This window comes from Mustela lutreola, chromosome 1 (assembly GCF_030435805.1).
Source record: "Mustela lutreola isolate mMusLut2 chromosome 1, mMusLut2.pri, whole genome shotgun sequence".
Taxonomy (NCBI): Eukaryota; Metazoa; Chordata; class Mammalia; order Carnivora; family Mustelidae; genus Mustela; species Mustela lutreola.
In genome coordinates, this window is record NC_081290.1 from 165004568 (window position 1) to 165027940 (window position 23373).

At 46.3% G+C, this 23373-nt stretch overlaps 1 pseudogene; it reads right to left on the minus strand.

Moving 5' to 3' along the window:
* Positions 1-237: 237 nt before the first annotated feature.
* On the minus strand, positions 238-3003 carry LOC131820085 (elongation factor 1-alpha 1-like; annotated as a pseudogene).
* Between the last annotated feature and the right edge of the window lie 20370 nt (positions 3004-23373).

Consider the following 23373-nt stretch of genomic DNA (forward strand, 5'->3'; position numbering starts at 1 on the left):
ACTGATTTAAAAAACTAATAACTTAAAATTGACACACACACACACACACACACACACACACATACAGACACGCACACACACAAATGGTTCACAAAACATTCTCCTTTTCTTCTGAAGGTTTTATGATGCACTGTTATCATTCACCAATCTTTTACTATTAAGCCTAAATGACAAATGACACAAAAGCTCTGAGACCGCTCTTCACCACTGATTAAGGCTGGGGTGGCAGGTTTTGGGGATAATATTCATTTAGCTTTCTGAGCTTTCTGGGCAGACTTGGTGACCTTGCCAACTGCAGTTGCCTTCTTATCCATTACTATGATGATACCCATAGTAACCATCTGTCTTGTGTCAGAAACAGCAAAATGGCCCAGAGGACAATAGAGAAGTTCTCAACATATATGCACTTACCAGGAACCATATTAGCGATGGCAGCATCACCAGATTTCAAGGATTTGTGTCCTTCTATCTTCTTCTCAGAACAACCATCAATCTCCTTCCATTTAGCAAGCTTGTGAGGAGTATAAGCTGTGTTACCATCTAGCACAAGTGCATATCCATACTGATCTGGCCTGGATAGTTCAGGATAATCACCTGAGCTGTGAAGCTATCTGGGTTCCATTGGTATGGGTCATTTTTGCTGTCACAAGCCACAGTGCCATGACAAACATTTTGGACAGACCCATTGTTGACCTTAAACCCCTCATTGTTCCCAGAAAGAGCTTCACTCAAAGCTTCATGGTGCTTTCAACCATCTTTACTTCAGTTGTAACACTGAATGAAGCAAAGGTCATCACCATGCGAGGGTTTGAGAATACCAGGCTCTGAGAATACCAGGCTCCACTTAGCCCCCAGGGACAGGAAATAACATCAATTTTGTGGATGTCCTGGAGGGGCAGACAAAGGCTTGTCAGTTGGATGAATTGGTGGCAAGATGCAATCCACAGCTTCAAGAAGCATGGTTCCACTAGCATTGCCACCTTTATGATGACTTTCCATCCCTTGAACGAAGGTGTGTTAGCACTTGGCTCCAACATGTCATCACCATTCCAACCAGAAATCTGACCAAATGTTACTGTCTTGGGGTTGCAGCCAATTTTCGTAATGTATTGCTGACATTACAATTTCCTTGTATCTCTTCTGGTTATAGGGTGTTTCAATGGAGTCTTTTTTGTGAACACCAACAATTAGTTGGTGTTTACACATTCAAAAGTGTAAACCAGAAGAGCATGCTCATGGGTCTCTCCTACCTAGAGATCACTTTTTTTTTTTATTAAACTGATTTATTTATTTTCAGAAAAACAGTATTCATTATTTTTTTCACCAGACCCAGTGCTCCATGCAATCCATGCCCTCTATAATACCCACCACCTGGTACCCCAACCTCCCACCCCCCTGCCACTTCAAACCTCTCAGATTGTTTTTCAGAGTCCATAGTCTCTCATGATTCACCTCCCCTTCCAATTTACCCCAACTCCCTTCTCCTCTCTAACACCCCTTGTCCTCCATGATATTTGTTATGCTCCACAAATAAGTGAAACCATATGATAATTGACTCTGCTTGACTTATTTCACTCAGCATAATCTCTTCCAGTCCCATCCATGTTGCTACAAAAGTTGGGTATTCATTCTTTCTGATGGAGGCATAATACTCCATAGTGTATATGGACCACATCTTCCTTATCCATTCATCCATTGAAGGGCATCTTGGTTCTTTCCATAGTTTGGCGACTGTGGCCATTGCTGCTATAAACATTGGGGTACAGATGGCCCTTCTTTTCATGACATCTGTATCTTTGGGGTAGATACCCAGGAGTGCAATGGCAGGGTCATAGGGAAGTTCTATTTTTAATTTCTTGAGGAATCTCCACACTGTTCTCCAAAGAAGCTGCACCAACTTGCATTCCCACCAACAGTGTAAGAGGGTTTCCCTTTCTCCACATCCTCTCCAACACATGTTGTTTCCTGTTTTGTTAATTTTGGCCATTCTAACTGGTGTAAGGTGATATCTCAATGTGGTTTTAATTTGAATCTCCCTGATGGCTAGTGATGATGAACATTTTTTCATGTGTCTGATAGCCATTTATATGTCTTGATTGGAGAAGTGTCTGTTCATATCTTCTGCCCATTTTTTGATATGTTTGCCTGTTTCGTGTGTGTTGAGTTTGAGGAGTTCATTATAGATCCTGGATATCAACCTTTTGTCTGTACTGTCATTTGCAAATATCTTCTCCCATTCCATGGGTTGCCTCTTTGTTTTTTTGACTGTTTCCTTTGCTGTGCAGAAGCTTTTGATTTTGATGAAGTCCCAAAAGTTCATCTTCACTTTTGTTTCCTTTGCCTTTGGAGACATATCTTGAAAGAACTTGCTGTGGCTGATATCGAAGAGATAACTGCCTATGTTCTCCTCTAGGAGTCTGATGGATTCCTGTCTCACGTTGAGGTCTTTTATCCATTTTGAGTTTATCTTTGTGTACAGTGTAAGAGAATGGTCGAGTTTCATTCTTCTACATATAGCTGCCCAGTTTTCCCAGCACCATTTATTGAAGAGACTGTCTTTTTTCCACTGTATATTTTTTCCTGTTTCGTCAAAGATTAATTGACCATAGAGTTGATACCTAGAGATAACTTGCTTCAAATTCACCAACACCAGCAACGACAACCAGGACTGAACGGACACTGTGAGATATGCCTGTAATCATGGTTTTGATAAAGTCTCCATGTCCTGGGGCATCAGTGACGGTCAGATGATCACATAACACTTGTTGATCTTGAGTCCCTATAGGGTAACATCAGTAGTAAGACCATGTTCACGTTCAGCTTTCAAGACCTAGGCATACTTGAAGGAGACTTTCTCATGTCAGCAGCATCCTTCTCAAAATTTTCAGTGGTTCTTTTGTGAATTCCACCACATTCATAGATCAAATGGCTAGCAGTAGTAGACTTGCCTGAATCTACATGTCCAATGATGGTGATATTGATAGGAATCTTTTCCTTTCCCATTTTGGTTTAAATTTAGGGGTGGTTTTCATGGCACCTATGCTCTGGTGGCCAACTCATGAAAAATCTGTTTTTTTTTCTCTTAATAATAACCATCCTAATAGGTGTGAAATGATGTCTCATTACAGTTTTGATTTGCATTTCTCTAATAATTAGTAATGTTGAGAATTCTTCCATGCACTTATTGCTACTTGTATATCTTCTTTGAAGAAATGTCTAGTCAAGTCCTTTGCACATTTTTTGATTTAGGTTGTTTGTTTTTTGTTGTTGAGTTATAGGAGTTCTTTATATATTCTATACATTAATCCCTTATATGGTAAATAATTTGCAAACATTATCTCCCATTCTGTGGGTTACTCGTTTACTCTCTTGATAGTGGCCTTTGATGCATGAGAGCTTTTAATTTTGATGAAAAGTTATCTATTTTTGCCATTTTTTGTGTGTCACATCTAACTACATTACTTCTTATATCATGTAAGAGAGAGTCACATTGTTATGCTAAGCTTCTGGGATAATGGTGCAAGTGTATGTCTGAGCAAATCTACTTTATTATTCTCTTGGGTTAATTAGACATATGCCAAGCTTCAGATCCTTGTAGCTTCCCTTCTGAATTTTCTTATATGTATCAATGTTCTAATCAATCTTCTAGTTCCCAGGACTAAAAATAGTCATTCTTGACTACCTGTCCCTCTCTCTTCATAAGCAGCTACAGAAATGGGGGAAATTGTTTCCTTTATCCTCCTGGGCAGCTAGGCTACATTTCCCAGCCTCCTAGCAGTTACATTAATGAGCTCTAGCCAACAACACATGGGCAGAAGAGATGTTTACTAATTTCTGGGCTGGCAGTAAAAGCTTCTATAAAACCCTCTGTGCTGTCTCTCTTCCCTCATCTTCCTGTTGTATGTGGAGCAGAGGCACATCTGGTGAGAACAACGTAGACTATGTTAGATTAGAGCCACAAGGCAGAAGGGGCCTGGGCCAATGAAGGACTACATGGATTAAGTCTCTCCAAACACCGCATTGTACTGAGGTGAATGAGAAATAAACCATGGTGTTAAGCCACTTAGATTTTGAGGGTTTTGTTACAGTAGCTGGCCTATGCAGACTGATGTCCCAACAGTTCCAAAGTCCTGTTAGGCCTATCTTCATAATGTGTCTCCCTTGCCTGTTTAAGACTATCTTAGTCTCTTTGCTGTTCCCCTCACCCCTGAACTACTAAATTCCTAATACGGTTTATTAACTGGATTACCTGCTTCTACTAGTTCCTCCTCTAGTTCACCATTTATGCATACAGAAAATAAATATTTCTAAGAGGATAAATGTTTTATATACGTATGTTTACAGTCCTGTGTTATCCAGGGCCTTTCCCCAAAGGATGCCTTCTTTCCTCTCCTGCCCTCACCCACAGAACCTTCAGCATTCTTCATGGATTCATCCTTGTGTTTTTTGTTTTTGTTTTTGTTTTTAAATCTTGGCTCCATATATTCCTCCTCCTATCTCTTTAAGACTTAACTTCCTTCAAGTTTAAGTGGTTTTCCCTCCTCCAGGGGGCCTTCTATGAATTCTTGTCTTCCTCTCTGTCTCATACCCTTGGCACTAGACATATGTTACTCTTTATACATACAGTTCCATGCTTAATGAATGTCTTCAGCTAGAATTGAGATTATTTACTTTGGGTTCGTCAATGGGATATGTGAATCTCCTGAAATTATGTTCCAAAGTCTGCGTATGTGCACATGTACATTTCATTGTTTTGAAGCAGGACTGAACTTACTGCCTTCACATATCCCGAGCAGAGTTGCAAGTTCACGAGACTGGGATACCCATTGTCTCTAGAAAACAATTCATGAAACAGTTATCAGAGGTGAGAAAAGCTTGGGTGGAGGAGGCAAAGTCAGCTTACATAGGAAACCCTTTGTACTCTTCTTGTTTTGACAGTGACCACTGCCTGCTGAGCTTCCAGGGAGAGGGGTCAGGAACTCCTGCCATAGAGTGACTCCCTGTCCCTCGCACAGCCCCACATTCACCTCATTCCCTTTGGTTCACACAAGGCAGGTGATTTGTGGAGAAGACCATAATGGACCAGAGACTATTCCTTAACCACCTCTGAGCTTCCCGGGGTAGGGGGTTAGTTCTTGCCAAATGCTAGTGCAGGAGAAAAGCTCCCCTGTTCCTGGTCATTCCTCTGAGATAACTCCATGCTAGTCAGCATCCCGTCTTTCCATTGCTTATCACCATACTCATATGGAGTCTCTCTAAGATCCTATGATCTAGGCTCAGTGGCCTTTGATGCCTGCCCTTCCCGAGGGAGCCCTGGTACAGCTTCACTGGACCCATCCCCTCTGCAGCTCTACTGTTTGCTCAACCCAATCTTGGCAGCCAGCAGAGTGCCTTGCTAGCTTTTTCCCTCTACAGCTCTTTGAATGTTTAATAAATTCTTAATTAAAAGCCAGGCACCTCATCTATTTCTGTCAATTGCTTCTCTGTTGTGAAGAAGAGAGGCCTACAGGAGGTAAATGTCAACCCTGTAGCCCGCCTTCCTGTCATATACACAACTACACACCTGCATGCATGTGTGTGCACACACACACACACACACACAGGGCAATAGGACCCGGTGCTCTATTTACATAATTCTATTGACATTTTGAGGCTAAAATTATGTATGCTACTTTAATTTGCTGTTAAATTAAATTATGAATGTTTGGAACGTAGTAATTTCTTTTGTTCTATGAACAGATTGTTTTATATATCTGCCTATATTACCAAGTTATTAATTTAATGATTTCATAATAGCAGCTCATTCCTCTGGGTAATATAAAGGCTGAAGTGCATGCTCCATACAGCACAGGCAGACGCTGTTTGCCCTACGTGAATTGAAGGTTTTAGGAATAAAGATATTAGTTTTGGCAGGATGTTTAAGTGTGCATAGGAAAACTGGAGGGAATGTGTCAGGTCAGCTCCAGCTTCCCAATCTCATTTAAAAAGGCAGGACATGGTCCATTGCCCATGAGATCAAATGAAAAATAATTTTCTTAAATAAAGTCAAACACCTGGCTGATAGTGGGCAAGTCTGAGAGCTGCTGCCTGCCCATTTGCTCTCGCAGCTCTGAACATAGTGCAGCTTTATCTGGGCCTTTCTTCTTGCAGGTCTGTTGGGCTGTTAATCCACCGGCATCCTGGCGATGTGCTGCCATGGTGACATGGCATTGGCTTCATCATCCCAGTCCTTGTGGGGAGAGAGCAAAGAGCCAGCTGTAGTGTGGCTAGGGGAATGAACCTGGAGTATGGATTCAGAGGAGAATTCCTCTGGGGCTTTTGGCTTGGGCTCTCTGAGCCTCACTTCCTTAATCAATAAAATGGGAGTAATGATCACTTCCCCAACCAATTCTGCAGGAGTCATGTGGTTCAAACAACAAATGAGATGAGGATGAGAAAATGCTTTGTAATCAGCAACAGACAGGGCTCTCTGGGGGTTGCAGCTATGAGGGATGTGGGCAGGTACCGCTAATTACCCCATATAATGACAGAGCGACAATCTTCGTAATTCCCCCATCAGGCCACGCACTGATTTCTGGGCCTCCTGTTGAGGTTACTCCTGTTCATACCTAAAACTAGGTGATTTACAAGTTTCTCCCACTTCTGGTAGCTTTGGACTCTATGAGTTTTTGGGAGAAACTCGATGAGTTTTTGGGAGAAACCAAAACGTTTCATCTTCGTTGGAGAGCCAAGATGAAGGTAGAGCCATATAAGGAGTTACGGCGCATCTGGTGGTTCAATAAACATCGAGCACCTCTGCTTAATGAGTACTGATTTAGAGCTCAACTACGATGGTCCCCAACACAGGCACTGAGGTGATGGTCTCATGGGATTCAGATGTCTGAACAGGTGTCCATGTTATCCTGTGGTGATGGGGGCATGTAACCTTCCCAGACTGGGGCCAGGAAAGGGAACAGGAAGCCTGGGCTAAGACCTCAAGGTTGGCCATAGGTCAGCATGAAAGGAAGGCATGAGAGGTGGGAATGGCAAAGGCATTTCAGGAAGAACACATGAGTGAGGGAGGTAGGAGAGAACAATGCCTGGGGTTGCAGGAAGAGGAATGCAGGCTGGAGGGAACAGCAGAGCCCATATCTGCAGATATGGAGAGGCTCATTAAGCAAAAGGCAATTGGGGATCCACTGACGGAAAACATATTGATAGTGCTTTAGAAGGGACAACATGTTTGCCGTGGGGAGAACAATTTGGAAGAGGTTTAGACTGGAGGCCGAGAGGTCAGTTAGGTGGCTATTGCAGTAATCAAGGGGGCAGACAACGAGGGTCTGACTTAGGTAGTTCAGTGCAGCGGGGGCAAGTACACAGATGCAGGAGGTGCTCAGAAGGTAGAATGGGTAAGGTCTCCCTCCACTAGGCTGTCAGTTAGATGAGGAAAAATATAGGAGAGCTGCAAAGGTTCAGCTAACAGAGATCTTGGAAGTGGCCCTTTGCCCTACAGTTTAGTCCCTCTCTGCCTCTTCCATCATTTCTCAAAATGAAACTCGGACACCAACCCCTCGTCCTATGGCCGGCACACACTGGCACACACGTAAACCCATTTACTGGGTTGCACACAAATACACACGCTCATCTCTGGCTTCTCTGTGTGCTCAGTAAGGCAGGTAAAAAGTACTTCTCTGCAGAGCTGACAAATTGCCAAGTCAAAAACAGGGTCACTGCTTTCACTTTTTTCACTTGCTTTTTTTGTCTTTACATGTCACCTCTATGAAATATTCTTGATTTCCTCAAGAAAAAAAAAATGAATTCCTTTGTTTTGTGCTGTGTCTACCGCCTTTGTTATTGTCTCTTTTTCAATGTTAGTTTCATTGACACAGTAGTGTGTCTTCATCATTTCTAGATTCCCACTGCCTAGTACCATGTCACTTTTGAATGACAGATGAGAAATGGACCCCAAGTGCACTGGACCTGATCCCTCATGAGGGGGGTTTTGGAGTATACTTCCCAACTTCCCTCGGCAAAACCTGGATCTCCTGTTTTTGAGATGTGAGATACTAAGGTACTAGAATCTGGTGCCAAGCATCCTACCCAATTATAGAGTTTGGGACCACGGAGAAGAATTACAAAGTGGTTGCTTTTTAAATGTAAATTGATGTTGGCTCACTCATTAGTTGGAGTTGGGAAAGGTGGAGACAGGGAAAGAGGAGGGTTGGCTTGGCTTAGGTGGGAGCGGGTAGTAGCTATAAAAGAGGGAAGGGATGCTTGCTTAGGCACAAGACAGAGAAATGGTGAAAAATAAAAAGGGCAGGGAAGGTGACAAGGATGGTGTGAAAGAGCTCTGGGTGACCCAGGAGTCAGAGCTGGAATGGAAGTTGAGCAGTTGAAGGTGATTTTCCCAAGCACAATAGGGGAAGGAATCAGTATAGGCTCTGTCAACCAGAATTCAGGAGGATGGAGGTCAACTATACTGGGACATCAGGGGAGAGCTTGGACTGAAGTATCCGTAAGTACAAGACATGCTTGTTTTGTTAATGGCTATGAACCTATGCTTGAGGCTGGTGCTTCGTAGGTCAATAAAAGTTGCATGAATGCTAAGTGTCTCAGAACCATGCAGAGGTGGAGAAGTGTGCAGGCTTCTGGATTTGGATCTGCATCTCAGGACTGGCTTATAGGCAAAGGAGGATAGAGGCAGATTCCCGCTGCTGGGTTGCACTTCAAGACATTTTCAGCCAGATTCCAAGAATCCTTTTGGTGGTAAATTATTGCTTCTATGCTACACATCATGTACTGAGAGAACGATGATTCAGAGGCCCTTACAAGAAAGGTTCTAGGCAGGAATTGGGGTTAAGGCTGTGGGTCAGGGTCTCCTCAAGAAGGGGGTAGAAGTGGAGTGGTCTTCAGGGAAGTGTAGGAAGCCTTTATTTTTATTGCAAAACATAGGGTGTCTTTTGTGCCTCACCAAAAGTCCACCTCTGTGAGTGACAGTGGAAGTGAGGGGGGTAGTTTAGGTAGAATCCAGAGTGAAGAGTATTTGCCTTTCCACTGTCTCCAAAGAAAAAACCGGAAGACTTGTGGAGGCCATTTAGAATACCTCAAAATCTGGAGCCCTGGGCTATTTAATGTTTCCAGCAATGAACTAGATGATGAGACAGAGCACGCTCATTAATTTCATAGATGACACACAGCTGAGGCTGGAGGGGCACCTTGGAGGATTGGATTAGAATTCAAATGGACGCCAGTAGGTCTTAGAGATTGGTCACAAACCAACAAAATGAGATGCCAGGAAGACAAGGGCAAAATGAGGAAAAAGCAGCCACATGAATGACGAGGAGGAATGGCTTGCTGGGTCCCAGCCCTGCCTGAAACCTGAAAACTTTCTTGGCGTCCGCGCTTCATTCATCATGGCTGACATTTGCACACAGCTTACAATGAACTCACACAGTTCTCTCCTTGAAGCCTTGTGACAACCCTCAGAAAGAAGAATCGCTGTGAGTAAGTTCATGGGGCTTCAGAGATGTTAAAAACTGTGCCCAAGACCACACAGCTGATAGGTGTCAAAGGACGCAAACTGACTTAGCACTTTGCAGTACTCATCTGACACCTAACCTCAAAGTGCCTTACCATGTCATCTGATCCTTGACCTCATTTGGAACCAGCTTCCCCTGCTCCTTCCACTTGCCCTCAAGCCAGCCCCCATTCCCTCTCTGGCATCTTATTCTTTGGGTAGCCAAGATCCTGGGGTGTGTCGGTTCAACACAATTATCAGTGCCCATGCTTAGCAAGAACCTCGATTCATTCCCTTTGACTAGACTCACCCTGATGACTTTCGCATTTTGGTTCAATCCAACTATGTTTACCTGGCTTGCTCAGAGACCCTGGAGGGAATTATATCATTGAGTGGGTGGAGCCACAACAGACCCACCAGCCAGGCCCTCAGTTCTCTTGACAACAGCCTTTCTGTGTCTCTGGTCAGCTCACTCTCCTCAAGGTCCTCACCTCATTACTGGCCCTTTTATTATTGTGATGATTCTATTCCAGACAAGACGGGGGTTCTTTGGCCTAAACTCCCCCAGCTCCCTCTTCTCATTATCTTTGAACTCACCCAAGTCTGCATCAACCCTCATCTTCTATCCTCTTGGCTCAGGGCAAGGAATGGTTTTCCTAGTCAGTCACTCATGTCTGCTGTGTCCACAGCCCTCCCTGTCCCACCTCTTCTGGCACACACTCCCCCAGACCCCTGCTTTAGAGGTTCCTTCCTCCTTGTCCTCAAATGTGCTCCAGCTGGGGCCAGCTTATAACATTCTCCATGGAGGGGAAGGCGGGTGGGAGAAGCACAGACTCCTGCTACTGGTGCCAGGGAGGTTCTGGTTCTTGGGTGACGTGAGTGTTCATGAGCTCTTTACATATATCCTATCACAAGTAGTCACCATTACATAATTTAAACCATCAGATTTGATGAAAATAGCTCTCTTTCCACCGCGCTACAGCACCTTGCTTTTCCATTCCTTGTGAAGTTCCTAGACGACAACCTAGCTTCTCATTTCCAGCTTCATTTCTTGTTTCCTCTTTAAACTACCATTCCACGGACAGGAGACCCTCCTGACCCCTGATATGTCTCTGTGCAGCCCACACCTCCCCTGCCTTCCCCGTTGCATGAATTACTCAGCTACTCATCTTCTGAAGCCCCTGAGACCTAAGCCATTACTCTGTCCTGCTTCTGTCCCCCCTGAGCTCGCTGCCCAGGGTCTCCTAGGAACTTTGCTGGCTCCTCTTCTTCTGCTGAGTTTGTTCGTGTCTGCAATCTCCCAGAGTCCTGTCTCAGTGTCTCCTTTCCCTTTCTTCCCACCCCTTCACCAGACCAAGGTTCTCCCATGGGTTTACCTCCACCCACTCCCATGCTTATCAGGCTGCCATGAATCTCTCCTGTACCACAAGCCCTACTCAAACCACCACCAAGTAGCTCCCACCCAATCTGCCTCTGACTGGGCCCATTTAATTGCCACTTCCAGTTTGCTCTCCTTCTGGGTGCCAGTTCCTAGGAGTTATCTTAGATGTCTCATCTTACTTTCCCCACATCAGATTGGGGCCAGCTTCCTCCCCAGAGTCATGGTCTCTGTTTGTGGTCATGGTCTCCTAATCGATCCTCCTGTCCTAGCCTTCAAGAGCTGATCTTGCCAACATGCAAAATGGTTACTCCCTTCTGAAACTAATGATGTACTATGTGTTGATTAACTGAATTTAAATTAAAAAAATCCCCTGCTTAAATCCTGGAATTCCTCCCTGTTACCCACAGGTCTAAGTCCAGATCCCGTATCTCATGCACACCTAACCTGATGCCCTTTGCCTCTTTGGTGGCAATTCCTGCTCTTGCTGTACTTGGCTGCTTGTGGGTCCCAAGGACACCAGTCTCCTTAACCTCTGTGCCCTATCACATGCTGTACCTATGGCTCGGATGCCCTTCCCCTCATTTGGCCCCTGGGAACTGTTACTGAAATCCCCCTGCTTCCCACTGTGGGCAGCGACACCATGCAGTCATTAAGAGTGCTGGTCCTGGGGCACCTGGGTGGCCCGGTCAGTTAAGCATCTGCTTTCCGCTCAGCTCATGGTCTCAAGGTTCTGGGATCGAGTCCTGCATTGGGCTTCCTGCTCAGCAAGGAATCTGCTTCTCCCCTTCCCTCTGCCATCCCCTTTTTCCCTCTCTCTTTCAAATAAATAAATAAATAAAATCTTAAAAAAAAAAATGGAGTGCTGGTCCTCAAGTTGTACCGCTGAGGCTCAAATCCTGGTTTTGGCCCTTCCAGCTCCATGACTTGGGTCACACACCTTGAGGCTCACTCTCCTCTTCTGTAAAATGGAAATGAGCAAAGCGTCTATTCTGTAGGATAGTTGTGAGGATTAACTAATCCCTCTGTTAAGCACCTGTCCTAGTGCTCAGCGCACAGAAAGTTCTTTCTGGCCCTTAATAATGCTGGAGGGGTCCTGTTCATCCTCCAAGACGCAGGTCCAATGCCACTTGCCCTGGGAAGATGTCCTTGACCTTTCAGACAGATTTAATTTTATCAGTTGTTGATTCTGAGACTATAATTATGAGTGTTTATCTCTCCAAATACACCATACATTATTTGTATTATAGTCCTCAGGATCTGAGATGGTATTTAATGTTCGATGAACCCCTCACTCACTCCTCAAAGAGGCTTAGTTACTTAAGGGCTACTGTGATTCTGGACACATTTTCTGATCCAATTTGCTCACGTACAAACTGAAGTCACTGTGAAAGGGATGTTGCATTCTGAAAGGGGGCTCTTAATTTGGAGGCAAAATTTTTATATGAACCGAGATCTCTAAGTGATCAGGATGGAATAGGTAGAAATTAGGCCTAGTCAGAAGAATGTACCTTGCTAACTGGGAGTGCTCCTGTGGACGAGAGCAGGAAGCTATTACACAGGGTGCGTGGGAGCGTGTGCGTGCCTGTGCACTCTGGCCATGCTCACGGTGATAGGTTGCTGAGAGTTGTCTCACTGCTCTCTGCCCAAGCAGCTGGTCGTGGGTAGCTAGCTGCAGCTGGCCTGGCCTGCCTCCCTAACAATGATCTCAAGGGGGCAAAAGTCATGTTGCTGCAACAAAGACCAAAATACCAGACCCTACTAGCAGGCATGCGAGAGGCTCCCCGGATAGACAGGCAGGCTTTGTGGGTCTCCCAAGCACACAGGGCTTGTGTACTGCCTGAAGGGCTGCCAGAACATTCTTGTGCCTGGGCTGGGCTGGGAAGATGCTGATGCCAGCCCCGGCTGGGTGCCGATCCCGCCTCTGCCTCTGCAGGCTGAGGTTAGCAGGACTGCGGGCTGAGGCTCTCCACCCCAACTTCCTGGGTGGAGTAGGAGATGGGGTAGAGACTCTTTCAGGCAGTGCCGACTCTTGTCCACAGCCAGGATCCGCTCTGCGAGCGGCTGTGACGTGTTCTGCCTTGCCAGCTCCTGGTTTGCCTGCTGTTGGCTTTGGGGTCTCCTCTCTAGCCTACTTTAAGAGTTCTGAGTGTTCTCGACGGGAGCTACAGAACCAGCTAGGAAAACAGACCTGCTATCTGTTTCCTGGCACTCCACCTATCTCATGCCGTGACTGCTTCCCGTCCCCCTGGGGCTGGGCACTGGCACTGGCCCTTCCTTCATGGCCTTGTTGGAATTTTGTGACCTGCCTGTAGATGGCTTCTTTGGGACCACCAACGCTCAGGACCTTTTTGAGTCTCTGTCTGCCACCTGCACAATGGAGGTTCCAACTGCATTCCCAGAGAAGGCCTGGACCTCATCACCTCTTTTGGGTAGGGGCAGTTTGGACATTGAACTCAGTCCTTGCATGCAACTCATCTGACATTTTCTGCTGTTTCTCCAGCATGGAACTGGCTTCCCTGCTCCCTGACACTCAGGCACAGCCTACCTCCTGGTCTGTAACTGACCCAGTGGGCTTGTGTAGCGTAGTACAGCCTGGACTGTGGAAGATATGGCCATGAATTCCAGGCAGGAGAACACAAGAGGGAATTTGGGGCTTCTGGGTAAAGGGACCTGTCCTGAGAGGGAAACGGCAGTCTCAGCTGCATTCCCACAGCTGCCAATTAACTGGGCAAGGCGTTGAAGGCTGTAGGAAAAGGAGGAGTGTGCCCCCAGGCCATCCCAGATGCCCACCACAGCATTTGAAGCTATGCCATGCTCAGGCCTGGCTGACTTGTCATCTTCCATGTGGCCTTGCAGGATGAAGACGTTGAAGCTTGCTTCCTCCTAATGACCTTCAGCAGAGAACCCAAGTCAGCTTCTGAGGCAGACATGTCCCCGCGTCAGCCCTGCCACCACCCAGGCAATTAACTGCTGCTGTAATTCTGGGTTTCTGTCCTCATGGGCCCCCCTTCCCCACAACCATGTTGAACAAGAGTCTGTATAGGAGAAGGGAAAGTGACTGTCTGGTCTGGCAGTAGAGGTGGCCAGGCTGAGAGATGACAGGAATCTGAACGGAGGGGCTGTTTGGTTTTAATCACTACAGATGCTGTTCTGGGAGCAGATGTGAGACAGCTCCCAGAGAGCATCCGGGGGCCATGGCACCCTGAGGATAAGTGAAGATGACATCCAGAAGACAGGATCTTCTCCCGGATCACGATCCCCCTGGGGCTGGCCTCAGGCTCTGCCAATTACCTCCCTGGCTCATGGGGCTCAGCTTTCGGGAGGAGGGGCCTGAACTAGCCCTGTCCAGGGTGCTCTGCCACTGAGTTGGAGGGTGCCCTTGTGTAGGGGGTGCTGGGAAGTTGAGGAGTGATCTCTGGGGAGCACAGATCCCTGGGGTCCCTGTTGGGGGGCTCCCTGGAGTTGTCTCCTGCCATGCGGCAGCATAGCAGCATTCTTGGTTAATCAGAAGCCACGGCTGACCCTGGGAAGACGGTCTCAGAGGAGAGAACCTATTTTGAGCTGGTGAAATGATTAGTGGTACCAATCACACATTCTCAGCCCAGACCCTCATGGCCTACTTAAAGGCAGTTGCCGATTTCCTGGGGCCTGCGCACTCCCTTCTTTCCTATCCCTCCTTCTCTAGGCCAGCTGCCCCCACTTCCCTTTCTCTCTTCCTGCTCTCTCCTCCTATCTCCAGGAACCCTAAAGCTTTAAAATGACTCAGGAGTTTTGAAAGCTGCTTTAGGCTCCCCTCAAGCTGACCCCAGGTATATTCTACATAAGGGTGATGGTAAATAAAAAAAAGAGGGAGGGGCTTGGAGGTGCTTATGGGGTGATGGAGCCAAGGGCTTTTCTTTGGAAAGTGGGGGTGCTGGGGGTGAATAAGAGGGGGAGGGGTGGAATAAACCAAGAGAGAAGGGTCAGAGGAGTTATCCTGCTCTTGGTCTGTTTCCAGATTTCTCAAGGCTACAGGGGGGCAGTTGTTGAATGACCTAAAAGGTCAAGTCAAGCCATGCCCTTGGGGCATGTGGAAGAGATGGCCCAGGGGCCTGGCATCTATGGGGACATAGACTAGTGGTCTGTCCTCTGAGCATTTGTCTGGCCTGACAGGGGAAGGCTGGGCACCATCCCCATTTGCTCACTCAAAAAAGTAGCATTGAGCATCTATTATCTACCAGACTCTGTCTAGGTGCCTAAGGTAGGTGGGGAGTAAGCAGTGCTTTGAAAGAAGAGAAGATGGTACTGGAATGAAAATTAACAAGGGGAGCCTACCTTAGGTTGTCAAGAGGATGTGACCCCGAAGCTGAGATGTGAAGAATGATTCGGGCTGAGCAGACCCCAGAGTGGGAGAAGAGGGAAAGGTGGGTCATGGCTGGAGCCTCTGAGGCCAGCAGGAGCTTGGCTCTTGGGAGCTGAAGGAGAGCCCATGTAGCTCTAGAAAGGCCCGGCTGCTGGGGCATGAACAGCCTGGGCCTTCAGGGCCATGCTAGGGACTGTGGATTTTGTCCTTTGAACAACAGACAGGCATGCCCTTACTGAGCCTGTTGCTCTCTGACTCACCACTTGCCTGGGCCCTGCTCTACTGTGTCTGGCAGGGGCTGCTCCTGCAAACTGGTTTTCCAGGCTGTGTAGCTGGTTTATAGCAAGCAGTCTTGTAGCTGATCTTAGCCAGTGGGAGACACTGGTAAGAGAGGGGGCCCGGAGGATCAAACTAGGGTACGTCTCCTTCTTCACCTTAGCGGTGTTTTCTGACATTGGCTGCATCTCTTCTAGATTCCCAGTCCCCACTGAGTAGGTCTGCAGTAAGTCTAGGCCTGCCAGGTCTTCTTCTGCCCCACCAGCCCAGGGATGTGACTGGTTTCCTGTGTTTGCTGATCTCTGGGTTGTCCCGTTTTTCCTATTTGGTGTCTCAGCCTCCTTAAACGATCTCTGTTTCAAATGCTTTACTTACTGCATACTGATAGGTGCTAGGTCCTTAAAAGGCTTTACACACACTAATTCTTTAAATGCTCTATTAAAGCTCTATGAAGTAGACCATACTCATTTTATAAAGAGGAAAATTAAGCCACATAGAGGTTAAAGTACATAGCTAGTGAGTAGCAAAACTGAGTGTCGAACCAGGTAGTCTAGCCCCAGAGCTTGAGTTTTTAACCTCCATACTGCAGGTCTACACTCCATGGGCCAGGTCTGAATAATGGACTGAACTAGCAACTCCCCCCCACCAACCCCCGCTAAGAGCATGACTGTAGAATGAGACTCTAGTCTGACTCCAGCTCCCCCTGTGACGGGTTCTGTGATCTTGCATAAGTCACTTCCTCATGGTGAATTTCACGTGTCCTTCTGTTAACAGGATAATAAGAAAACCTAAGTTCATAAGGGTTTTTGTAGGATCAAATGGAGTGATACATGTAAAGCATTTACCATAGCCTGGCATGTAATGGGTGCTGGATAAGGGCTAGTTTTTATTCTTTTACACTCCTGTCCTGACCCAGGAGTCCAGTGGATGAGACTGGGCAACTGGATTCCACTTTGGGTGAGGCCAAGGCACCAGCAAGACTTAGGAAGGCATCCCGAGCTCCATGACCCCTGGGTCTAAGGCCTCATCTCTAACAATGCCCTTGGGTGTCTAAGTTTTCCTATTGGCTTTTGGTTGTCCCAGATTTTTGTGTTCTGGGGTACGGGTGTTTTCCAAAAGTCTCATACTGGGCCTTCTCTTTCCATGGCTGTCTGTTTTGGGAGGACCTCCTTGTGGCCTGGGAGGATTTTGCTAGACTGAGTTAGGCCAAGAACCCCCAGGTCCAGATTGTTGGGAAAATCCCAGCTTGCTGAGAACTTGAAGTGGTTCCTGTTTTTCCTTTTTGCTTTGAACCTCAACAGAATACAGAGCTCAGACACTCACACACACACTCACTTGTACATGTTCACACACACACACACACACACACACACATTCTACTAAAATCAATGACCCAGCAGCAAACCTCCGTGAATTGCTGAGCCTTGAACAATTTCAGCCGACTGATGAAGATCCCAAATAATTTCCATTCTAATCTATGTTGCTTGACTTCTAAGGAGGTAATGGCCCCTTTGGTGACACACCGTCCTTTCTGTACACAATTTATGGCTGTGACTTGCCTTTTTGAACTGCTACAAAGTGTAGAGGAAAAACAGCCTTTGAATTACTACTAGCCATTCTCTGTGGAGATGCTGGGACCCTGGCTCCCATCCTGGGCAGCCATGGTTGTGGCTGGACTGGGAGGCAGGTGGTGGGAGAGGCAAAGATGGAATGGAAGAGGCTCTGAATTTGAAACCCTAAAGCTGATAATGGTGTTATCAGGAATACTAACTAACATTTATTTGCTTTATAACTGCGAAGCACCTGACAAGCATTATTTCAGTACAGTCTTGTTACAGGAGATGACATTTTCATTAGGTGACTTGTCTAGGCATACCCATTTAGTTAGCAGAAGTATTGTCATAGTTAACACCAGGCCTTCTGACTGCCGTACAATATTTCTGGTGAGTGTGTGGGGTGAGGAGGTAAGCAGCAATTTGCTAAGGTGATTGGAGTCTTTCTGGTTGCATAGGGCATGACTCAATGTCCTTTGTTTAATCCTTGAGTTGGTTGAGTCCTCAAGTCAAATTGTTCATTGGCCTTAAACTGAGACCCAATCAGTTCTGGCCAGTCAAGTCCTAGGTGATATTGGAAGATGATACAGGCTAAGAGTGGATTGATTTGGGTAAGTCTGTCATTTCCAGAAAACAACCCAGGGTAGGTGCTTTGCCGAGCCTGGGGAGTTTCTTAATCATTCTTTAAATCTCAGCTCCTTCCTAATCTGTAAATGGGGTTGCAACAGTCAAGTCATGGTGAGAATTCAGTGAAATAATTATGAAAGGCCTTTGTGAATGGGAAAGCACCAAAGAAATCTAAGGAATCTTATTGCATCTTCTACCCCCCCCCCCCATCATCATCATCATCTTGTAAGAAGGAGAACATAAATCAGAAAGTACCAAAAGCACGGAACAACATGCTTAAAATTATCTGGGCAGGGACACCTGGGTGGCTCAGCAGGGAGCCTGCTTCCTTCTGTCTCTCTGCCTGCCTCTCTGCCTACTTGTGATCTCTGTCTGTCAAATAAATAAATAAAATCTTTATAAAAAAAATTATCTGGGCACGGCGCCTGGGTGGCTCAGTGGGTTAAGCCGCTGCCTTCGGCTCAGGTCATGATCTCAGGGTCCTGGGATCGAGTCCCGCATCGGGCTCTCTGCTCAGCGGGGAGCCTGCTTCCTCCTCTCTCTCTCTCTCTCTCTCTGCCTGCCTCTCTGCCTACTTGTGATCTCTGTCTGTCAAATAAAATAAATAAAATCTTTTAAAAAAAATTATCTGGGCAGCTTGTTTAAAATGTGGCCTCCTGGCCACACCCCCAGAGATCCTGGATCAGAAGTTCTCAGTGGAACCCCAAAATTTTTCTTCTCAATAAGTACTGATTTTATCACAGGCTGTCAAACTTTGAGAAACTTCCATAGAGCTGTAGGACAAATTAAAGAGATTATACCTCAAACAGGATTTAGTTATGGCTATGAAGCCTGTAGTCCATGGCAATACATGTATGTAGTCTAGAAACTTCAAGTGGGTTCATTGTGACATGTTCACTAATGGATCAATCAATGTCAGAGGCAGGGTCACCAACAGTGTGGTCCACCCAGCACCACCCAAGTGCAGGAGCAGCAGCCTTCCTGAGTTTTCTGGTCTTATTTTATTAAGTTTCAGTCACCTGAGGTGAGCTTTTTGAACCTGGAGGTCTAATATACCCTTGCGAACTTGGACCTTGATATTGAAGCAGCAGTGTTTTAAGACAAAGGAAGGAAGTATTTATTTCTATTAACACAGTACAAAGCAGTTCATCTACTTTATTAACCACAATTAAGTCATTCGAAACGAAGTTGAAGATTTTAGACTTGCGAGCTGGAGAAAATCCAACCTCTTCTGCCCCCTACAAGGTTTCCTGGAAAGGGAACCTTCTGCAGCTCTTCTCCACCCTGCTATCCTGAGCTGGTGCTACTCTGTTCCTAATGATTCCAAATTGCTCCTCAAGACGCGACTGGTGAACTGACTCTGTATGTTGGCTCTTTAAGGGGCCAGACTAATTTTACTACAGAAAATAAGTGAGCTGTATATAAAGAAACCCACCCAAGCAAAATGTATAGTAGAATCCAGGGTGATCTGCCAGTGAGATGTGGATTTATTTTGCTATGTGGTGTCAGGGACTATCTTGCAAATCCAATTTGTGTCTGCTGATTTGCATGGAGGTTAGAAGCCTCTTGGGGAAAAATACTGTAGCCACATCTGAATTTGGGGTTTAGATATGACTGGTAAACTGCAGGTGGGAGTTGGGCAGCAGAGAACAAATTCCTGGGGGGACTTGAAGTCACCTACCTGGCTGGTAGGACTGCAGGTAGGGACTCAGAGTCATCCACAGCTCAGGGGCCAGATGAAGGTTTGGTGAGTGTAGGGACTATTATTTGAGATCCTCCCGCCCTGCTACTGTGGGGGCATATGCTTGTGCTGGGGAGGACAGGGCTTTTGGGTGTTCCTTTAAATTCTGTGGCTGGGGAAACTTGCAAGAGAGTGTAACTCAGAAGAAAAAGAACATTGATAATCTGGGACGGAACAAGGGTGGGAGGTAGCTTCAGGGCTGGCATGCCCAAACTCAGAGTGGTAACTGGAGCAGGTGAGGGACGTAGTAAGGAGGTGTGTTAGAGAAGATCAGTCAAAAATAGCCTGGGCTCGCGGCACCTGGGTGGCTCAGTGGGTTAAAGCCTCTGCCTTCGGCTCAGGTCATGATCTCAGGGTCTTGGGATCGAGCCCCGTATCGGGCTCTCTGCTCAGCAGGGAGCCTGCTTCTTCCCTCTCTCTCTGCCTGCCTCTCTGCCTACTTGTGATCTCTATCAAATAAATAAATAAATAATATATTTAAAAAAAAATAGCCTGGGCTCTGATCTGAGAGAAGTGTGGCATGAGGCGTGGGACCCCCAGAGGTAGCATCATGGAATGTGGGCCTGGAAAAGGGTTGGCCCCAGTATTTCTGTGGGATGAGAGGGTGGGTGGTGCAGAACAAAGAGCAGCCATCCAGCTTGCCTCATGAGATTGGGGTGTGTTGGCCTGCTTGGCCCAGGCTGGCGAAGCTGCTGTGGGCGGCTTTGGCCACAGAGTATGATTTCCCTGCCAAATCCCCACTGGGCCTCTCCCTTCCCAATGCCTATACCAGAAAGAGCAAGCTTTCTTGTTGTCTTGCTTTTGAAATTATCTGTTTGTACCTGGTGGTTCTGGGTTTCTGGGCTCTCTGGTACCCACAAGACATAAAGAAAACCGAGACAACTTGCTGCAGTGTCATCCTTAAAGTCTCAAGATCCCTATCCAGCCCACTTTCTACTTCTAAGAGTAATTTTATGATTTTCTGTTGAATTATTTCCAGAGCATTTAGTTTTATCTTGAAGCAGGGAACAAAAGAAAGTGAGCTTATGGCACACTATCTGGGAACCACCTCTCTGTCCTGGTATGACCAAAGGAGTTGGCAGAGGAGCTGGTCCTCTGTCTGAAGCTGGAGAACAGCAGTTGAAGCTGTTGGTGGCATCACAGGCAAAGGCCTGGTCATCTGGAAGAGTGCTTAGAACTGTCTCAGGTGCCTCTGTATTTGACAGGAGCACCTGAGGCCATTGCTGGAGTGGCTGGTGTTCTGGATCAGAACCAACATGTGCCAATGTCGCCATTCTCTGTGTCTCATCACTAAAGGAAGGTGGGATTATGAGACAGTTCAGTAAAACAATCCATCTGTCATGTGCACTTAGAGTCTTTGGGAATCATTTCCTCTAACAGAGCCACAACCCAAGTCCCTACAGAGGTCTACAGTGATGGGGGCAACTGGGGAGCTGGGCTTATATTCCAGCAACCTTTCCATCAGCTAGAAAGGAGCATGACCCTTTGACTTCTGTGATTTACTTTTCTAGCATTTTACAATGAAGTTTTTACCATTTGCCTGGCATGGTGTTTGATATTGTGAGGAGAAAGAGATGGGTGAGACAGTAGCTGACTTTGGGGTGCTCACCATCTAGTGAGAGGGACATCAGCACTGATGACAAAATGTGTTACCTTACCATCAAGAGGAACCAGGGGGGCTTCACAGTGTTGTTGACCATTTGAGTTGACCACTTGAGTTGCCAGCAGGAGGTCTCAAAGAAGACAACTGAGAGAGGCAGAGGGGAGCACACCTAACCAAAGTCTTGGCTGGGAGGTCTAAAAATGGAGTTTGAGGAAAAGGCTTTTCTTCCCAGGAGCTACAGTGGATTGGAAAGTTGGATCCAGATTTGACAGTAAAGTTTCATTTGTTCATCGGCACCATGGTTGAGAGAATGACAGGCAAGGTGTTAACTCTCCTTGAGTCTTCCCTCTTGGGTCATATTGGAAACTTCTGTTCTTGTTAATGGGTTTCTGGGCATCCAAGGAGGTACTGGTGTGAGTGAGACATTTGGGTGGGGGGTCGTTGTGGCTTTCCGTTGTCCTCAGTAGGGGGCTGCTGGTCATCTTGAAGTGAATGCTGAGAGGAAACTGTCCTGTGTGGTGTGAGTGTGTGTGAGGGTGGGATTGGAAGTATGCGTTAAAGTCTAAGTTGCTCTGAGATGGTCTTCTTTTCCTCTCTGCAGTCTGGTTTCATGCCTGTACCTTGCAGGTCTCCAATGAATGGGTATTTGATGTTGATTGCCATTGGGACATATATGACAAAGGTGTATTTTCTCCACACTAAGAAGATGAAGGAATCCATGTAAGTCTCCAGTACTAATAGCAGCAACTTTGTTTGTACATTCAATGCTCTTAGAGGGTTGTCCCCTGTGCCCATTAGTCCTTGCTTTGGTTGGGCTCAGGAAAGGCTCTGAAAAGAATTGGTTGCTTGAGCTCCTTCATTACCTGCCTCCTGGGCTCATCTTCTGCCACTTACTTCAGATCCAGTCATCCACAGATTTCTCATTCCTCAGTGTCTCTGTTCATGTGGTGTGTTCTGACTGGAAGAGGGTCCTTCCCACCACTGGATATCTCCTACTCATCCTTTCAAGCTTATGTAAAATGTTACCTTCTCTGGGAAGCCTTTCTTGATGCCCCTCAACTGGGTTACAGGATTTCCCTTTGTATTCCCCAACTCTGCTGTGCTTTCATCATAGTATTGAAAGCAGCTATTGCTTCTAAGTATATTCATTGTTTTACTTTTCTGTCTTTTCCCACTAGGTTGAGAGTTTCCTGAAAACAGATACTGTGTTTTGCTCACCTCTGAATTCCTAGTGCCTAGTAGGGGCTGAGCTTTGAGTCAGCACTCAACAAGTATGTGTGGAGTGCTTTCTCGGTGATAGAGACAGCTTCTCTCCTGTTAAATGGTGGGGGGGGGGGGGCATGTGCAAGAGCCCAGAGGTTTAAAGAATCTTGATACTCTTAGAAGAAGCCAGGGTACCTGGAGCATTGTGATCAAGGATCAGAGCGGTATGAGAAGAGACTGTGAGGAAGGGGGAGCTGACCTGTGCAGGGTGTCCAGCCCTGTAAGCCTAGGGAGCAGATGTCAATGCTAAATTCAAGGGGTCATCTGATGGACCAAGTGTGCTGTAGATTCAGTAGCAGTAGGTGCTTCTTCTGTGTCTTCTAGAGTTTCAGGAGATTCTAATCACTCCCTTTTCAGAAGGAGAGGACAAATAGTAAAAGCTGATGGGAAGGCAACTAAAATGATCAAAAGGGACGCAGGAGCAATTAGGGTTCTCAAATCTGGAATGATCAGGTTTGATAGAGGATGAGATGAAAGGTTAGCTGATCATGAAAGAGCGAGTGTATGTTGAAATCCTGACATCTTTGATCTAAATCCCTCCTTCTCCTCCATCCCCATAAAACTTGATGGGAGGGAATTTTAGGAGAACTAATGGGAATTCCTCTCTGCCTAGGAGTAGTATAAATTTATGCAACTCTTTATCCTCAAGAGATCTTGCACACGCTGATCGTATAAATAACTTCAAGAAGGGTTTAGAAATTTCAAAGATTGAAGTTCCCTAACAAGAGGAGTGGAGTTTAGTACTTGCGGACGCCATGCCCTGAACAAGCTCTTTGCTCTCTTGTCAGAGATCAGCTGCACTGAATCTTCTAGACCCGAGAGCAGCCGATTCGTGGTTCATTTGGCCAGGAGGTTCTGCTGTTAGTTGAGTGTCCCACTCTGCAGGCACGGCAGAGCGTCTTGATCTGTCTGTTCTGGGCCGTCTCTAAAAGGTGTCCTTGACCCATGGGCAAGAGTCTGCACTGGGCTGTGTGGGCCCCGTCCATGAAAAGGGGAGTGGGACTTGGTGACAAGCCTTGAATTTTAGTTCTAGTCCTAATTGTTTTTTTAACAATCAAGTATTTTTATTTATTTCTTTATTTAATTTCTTT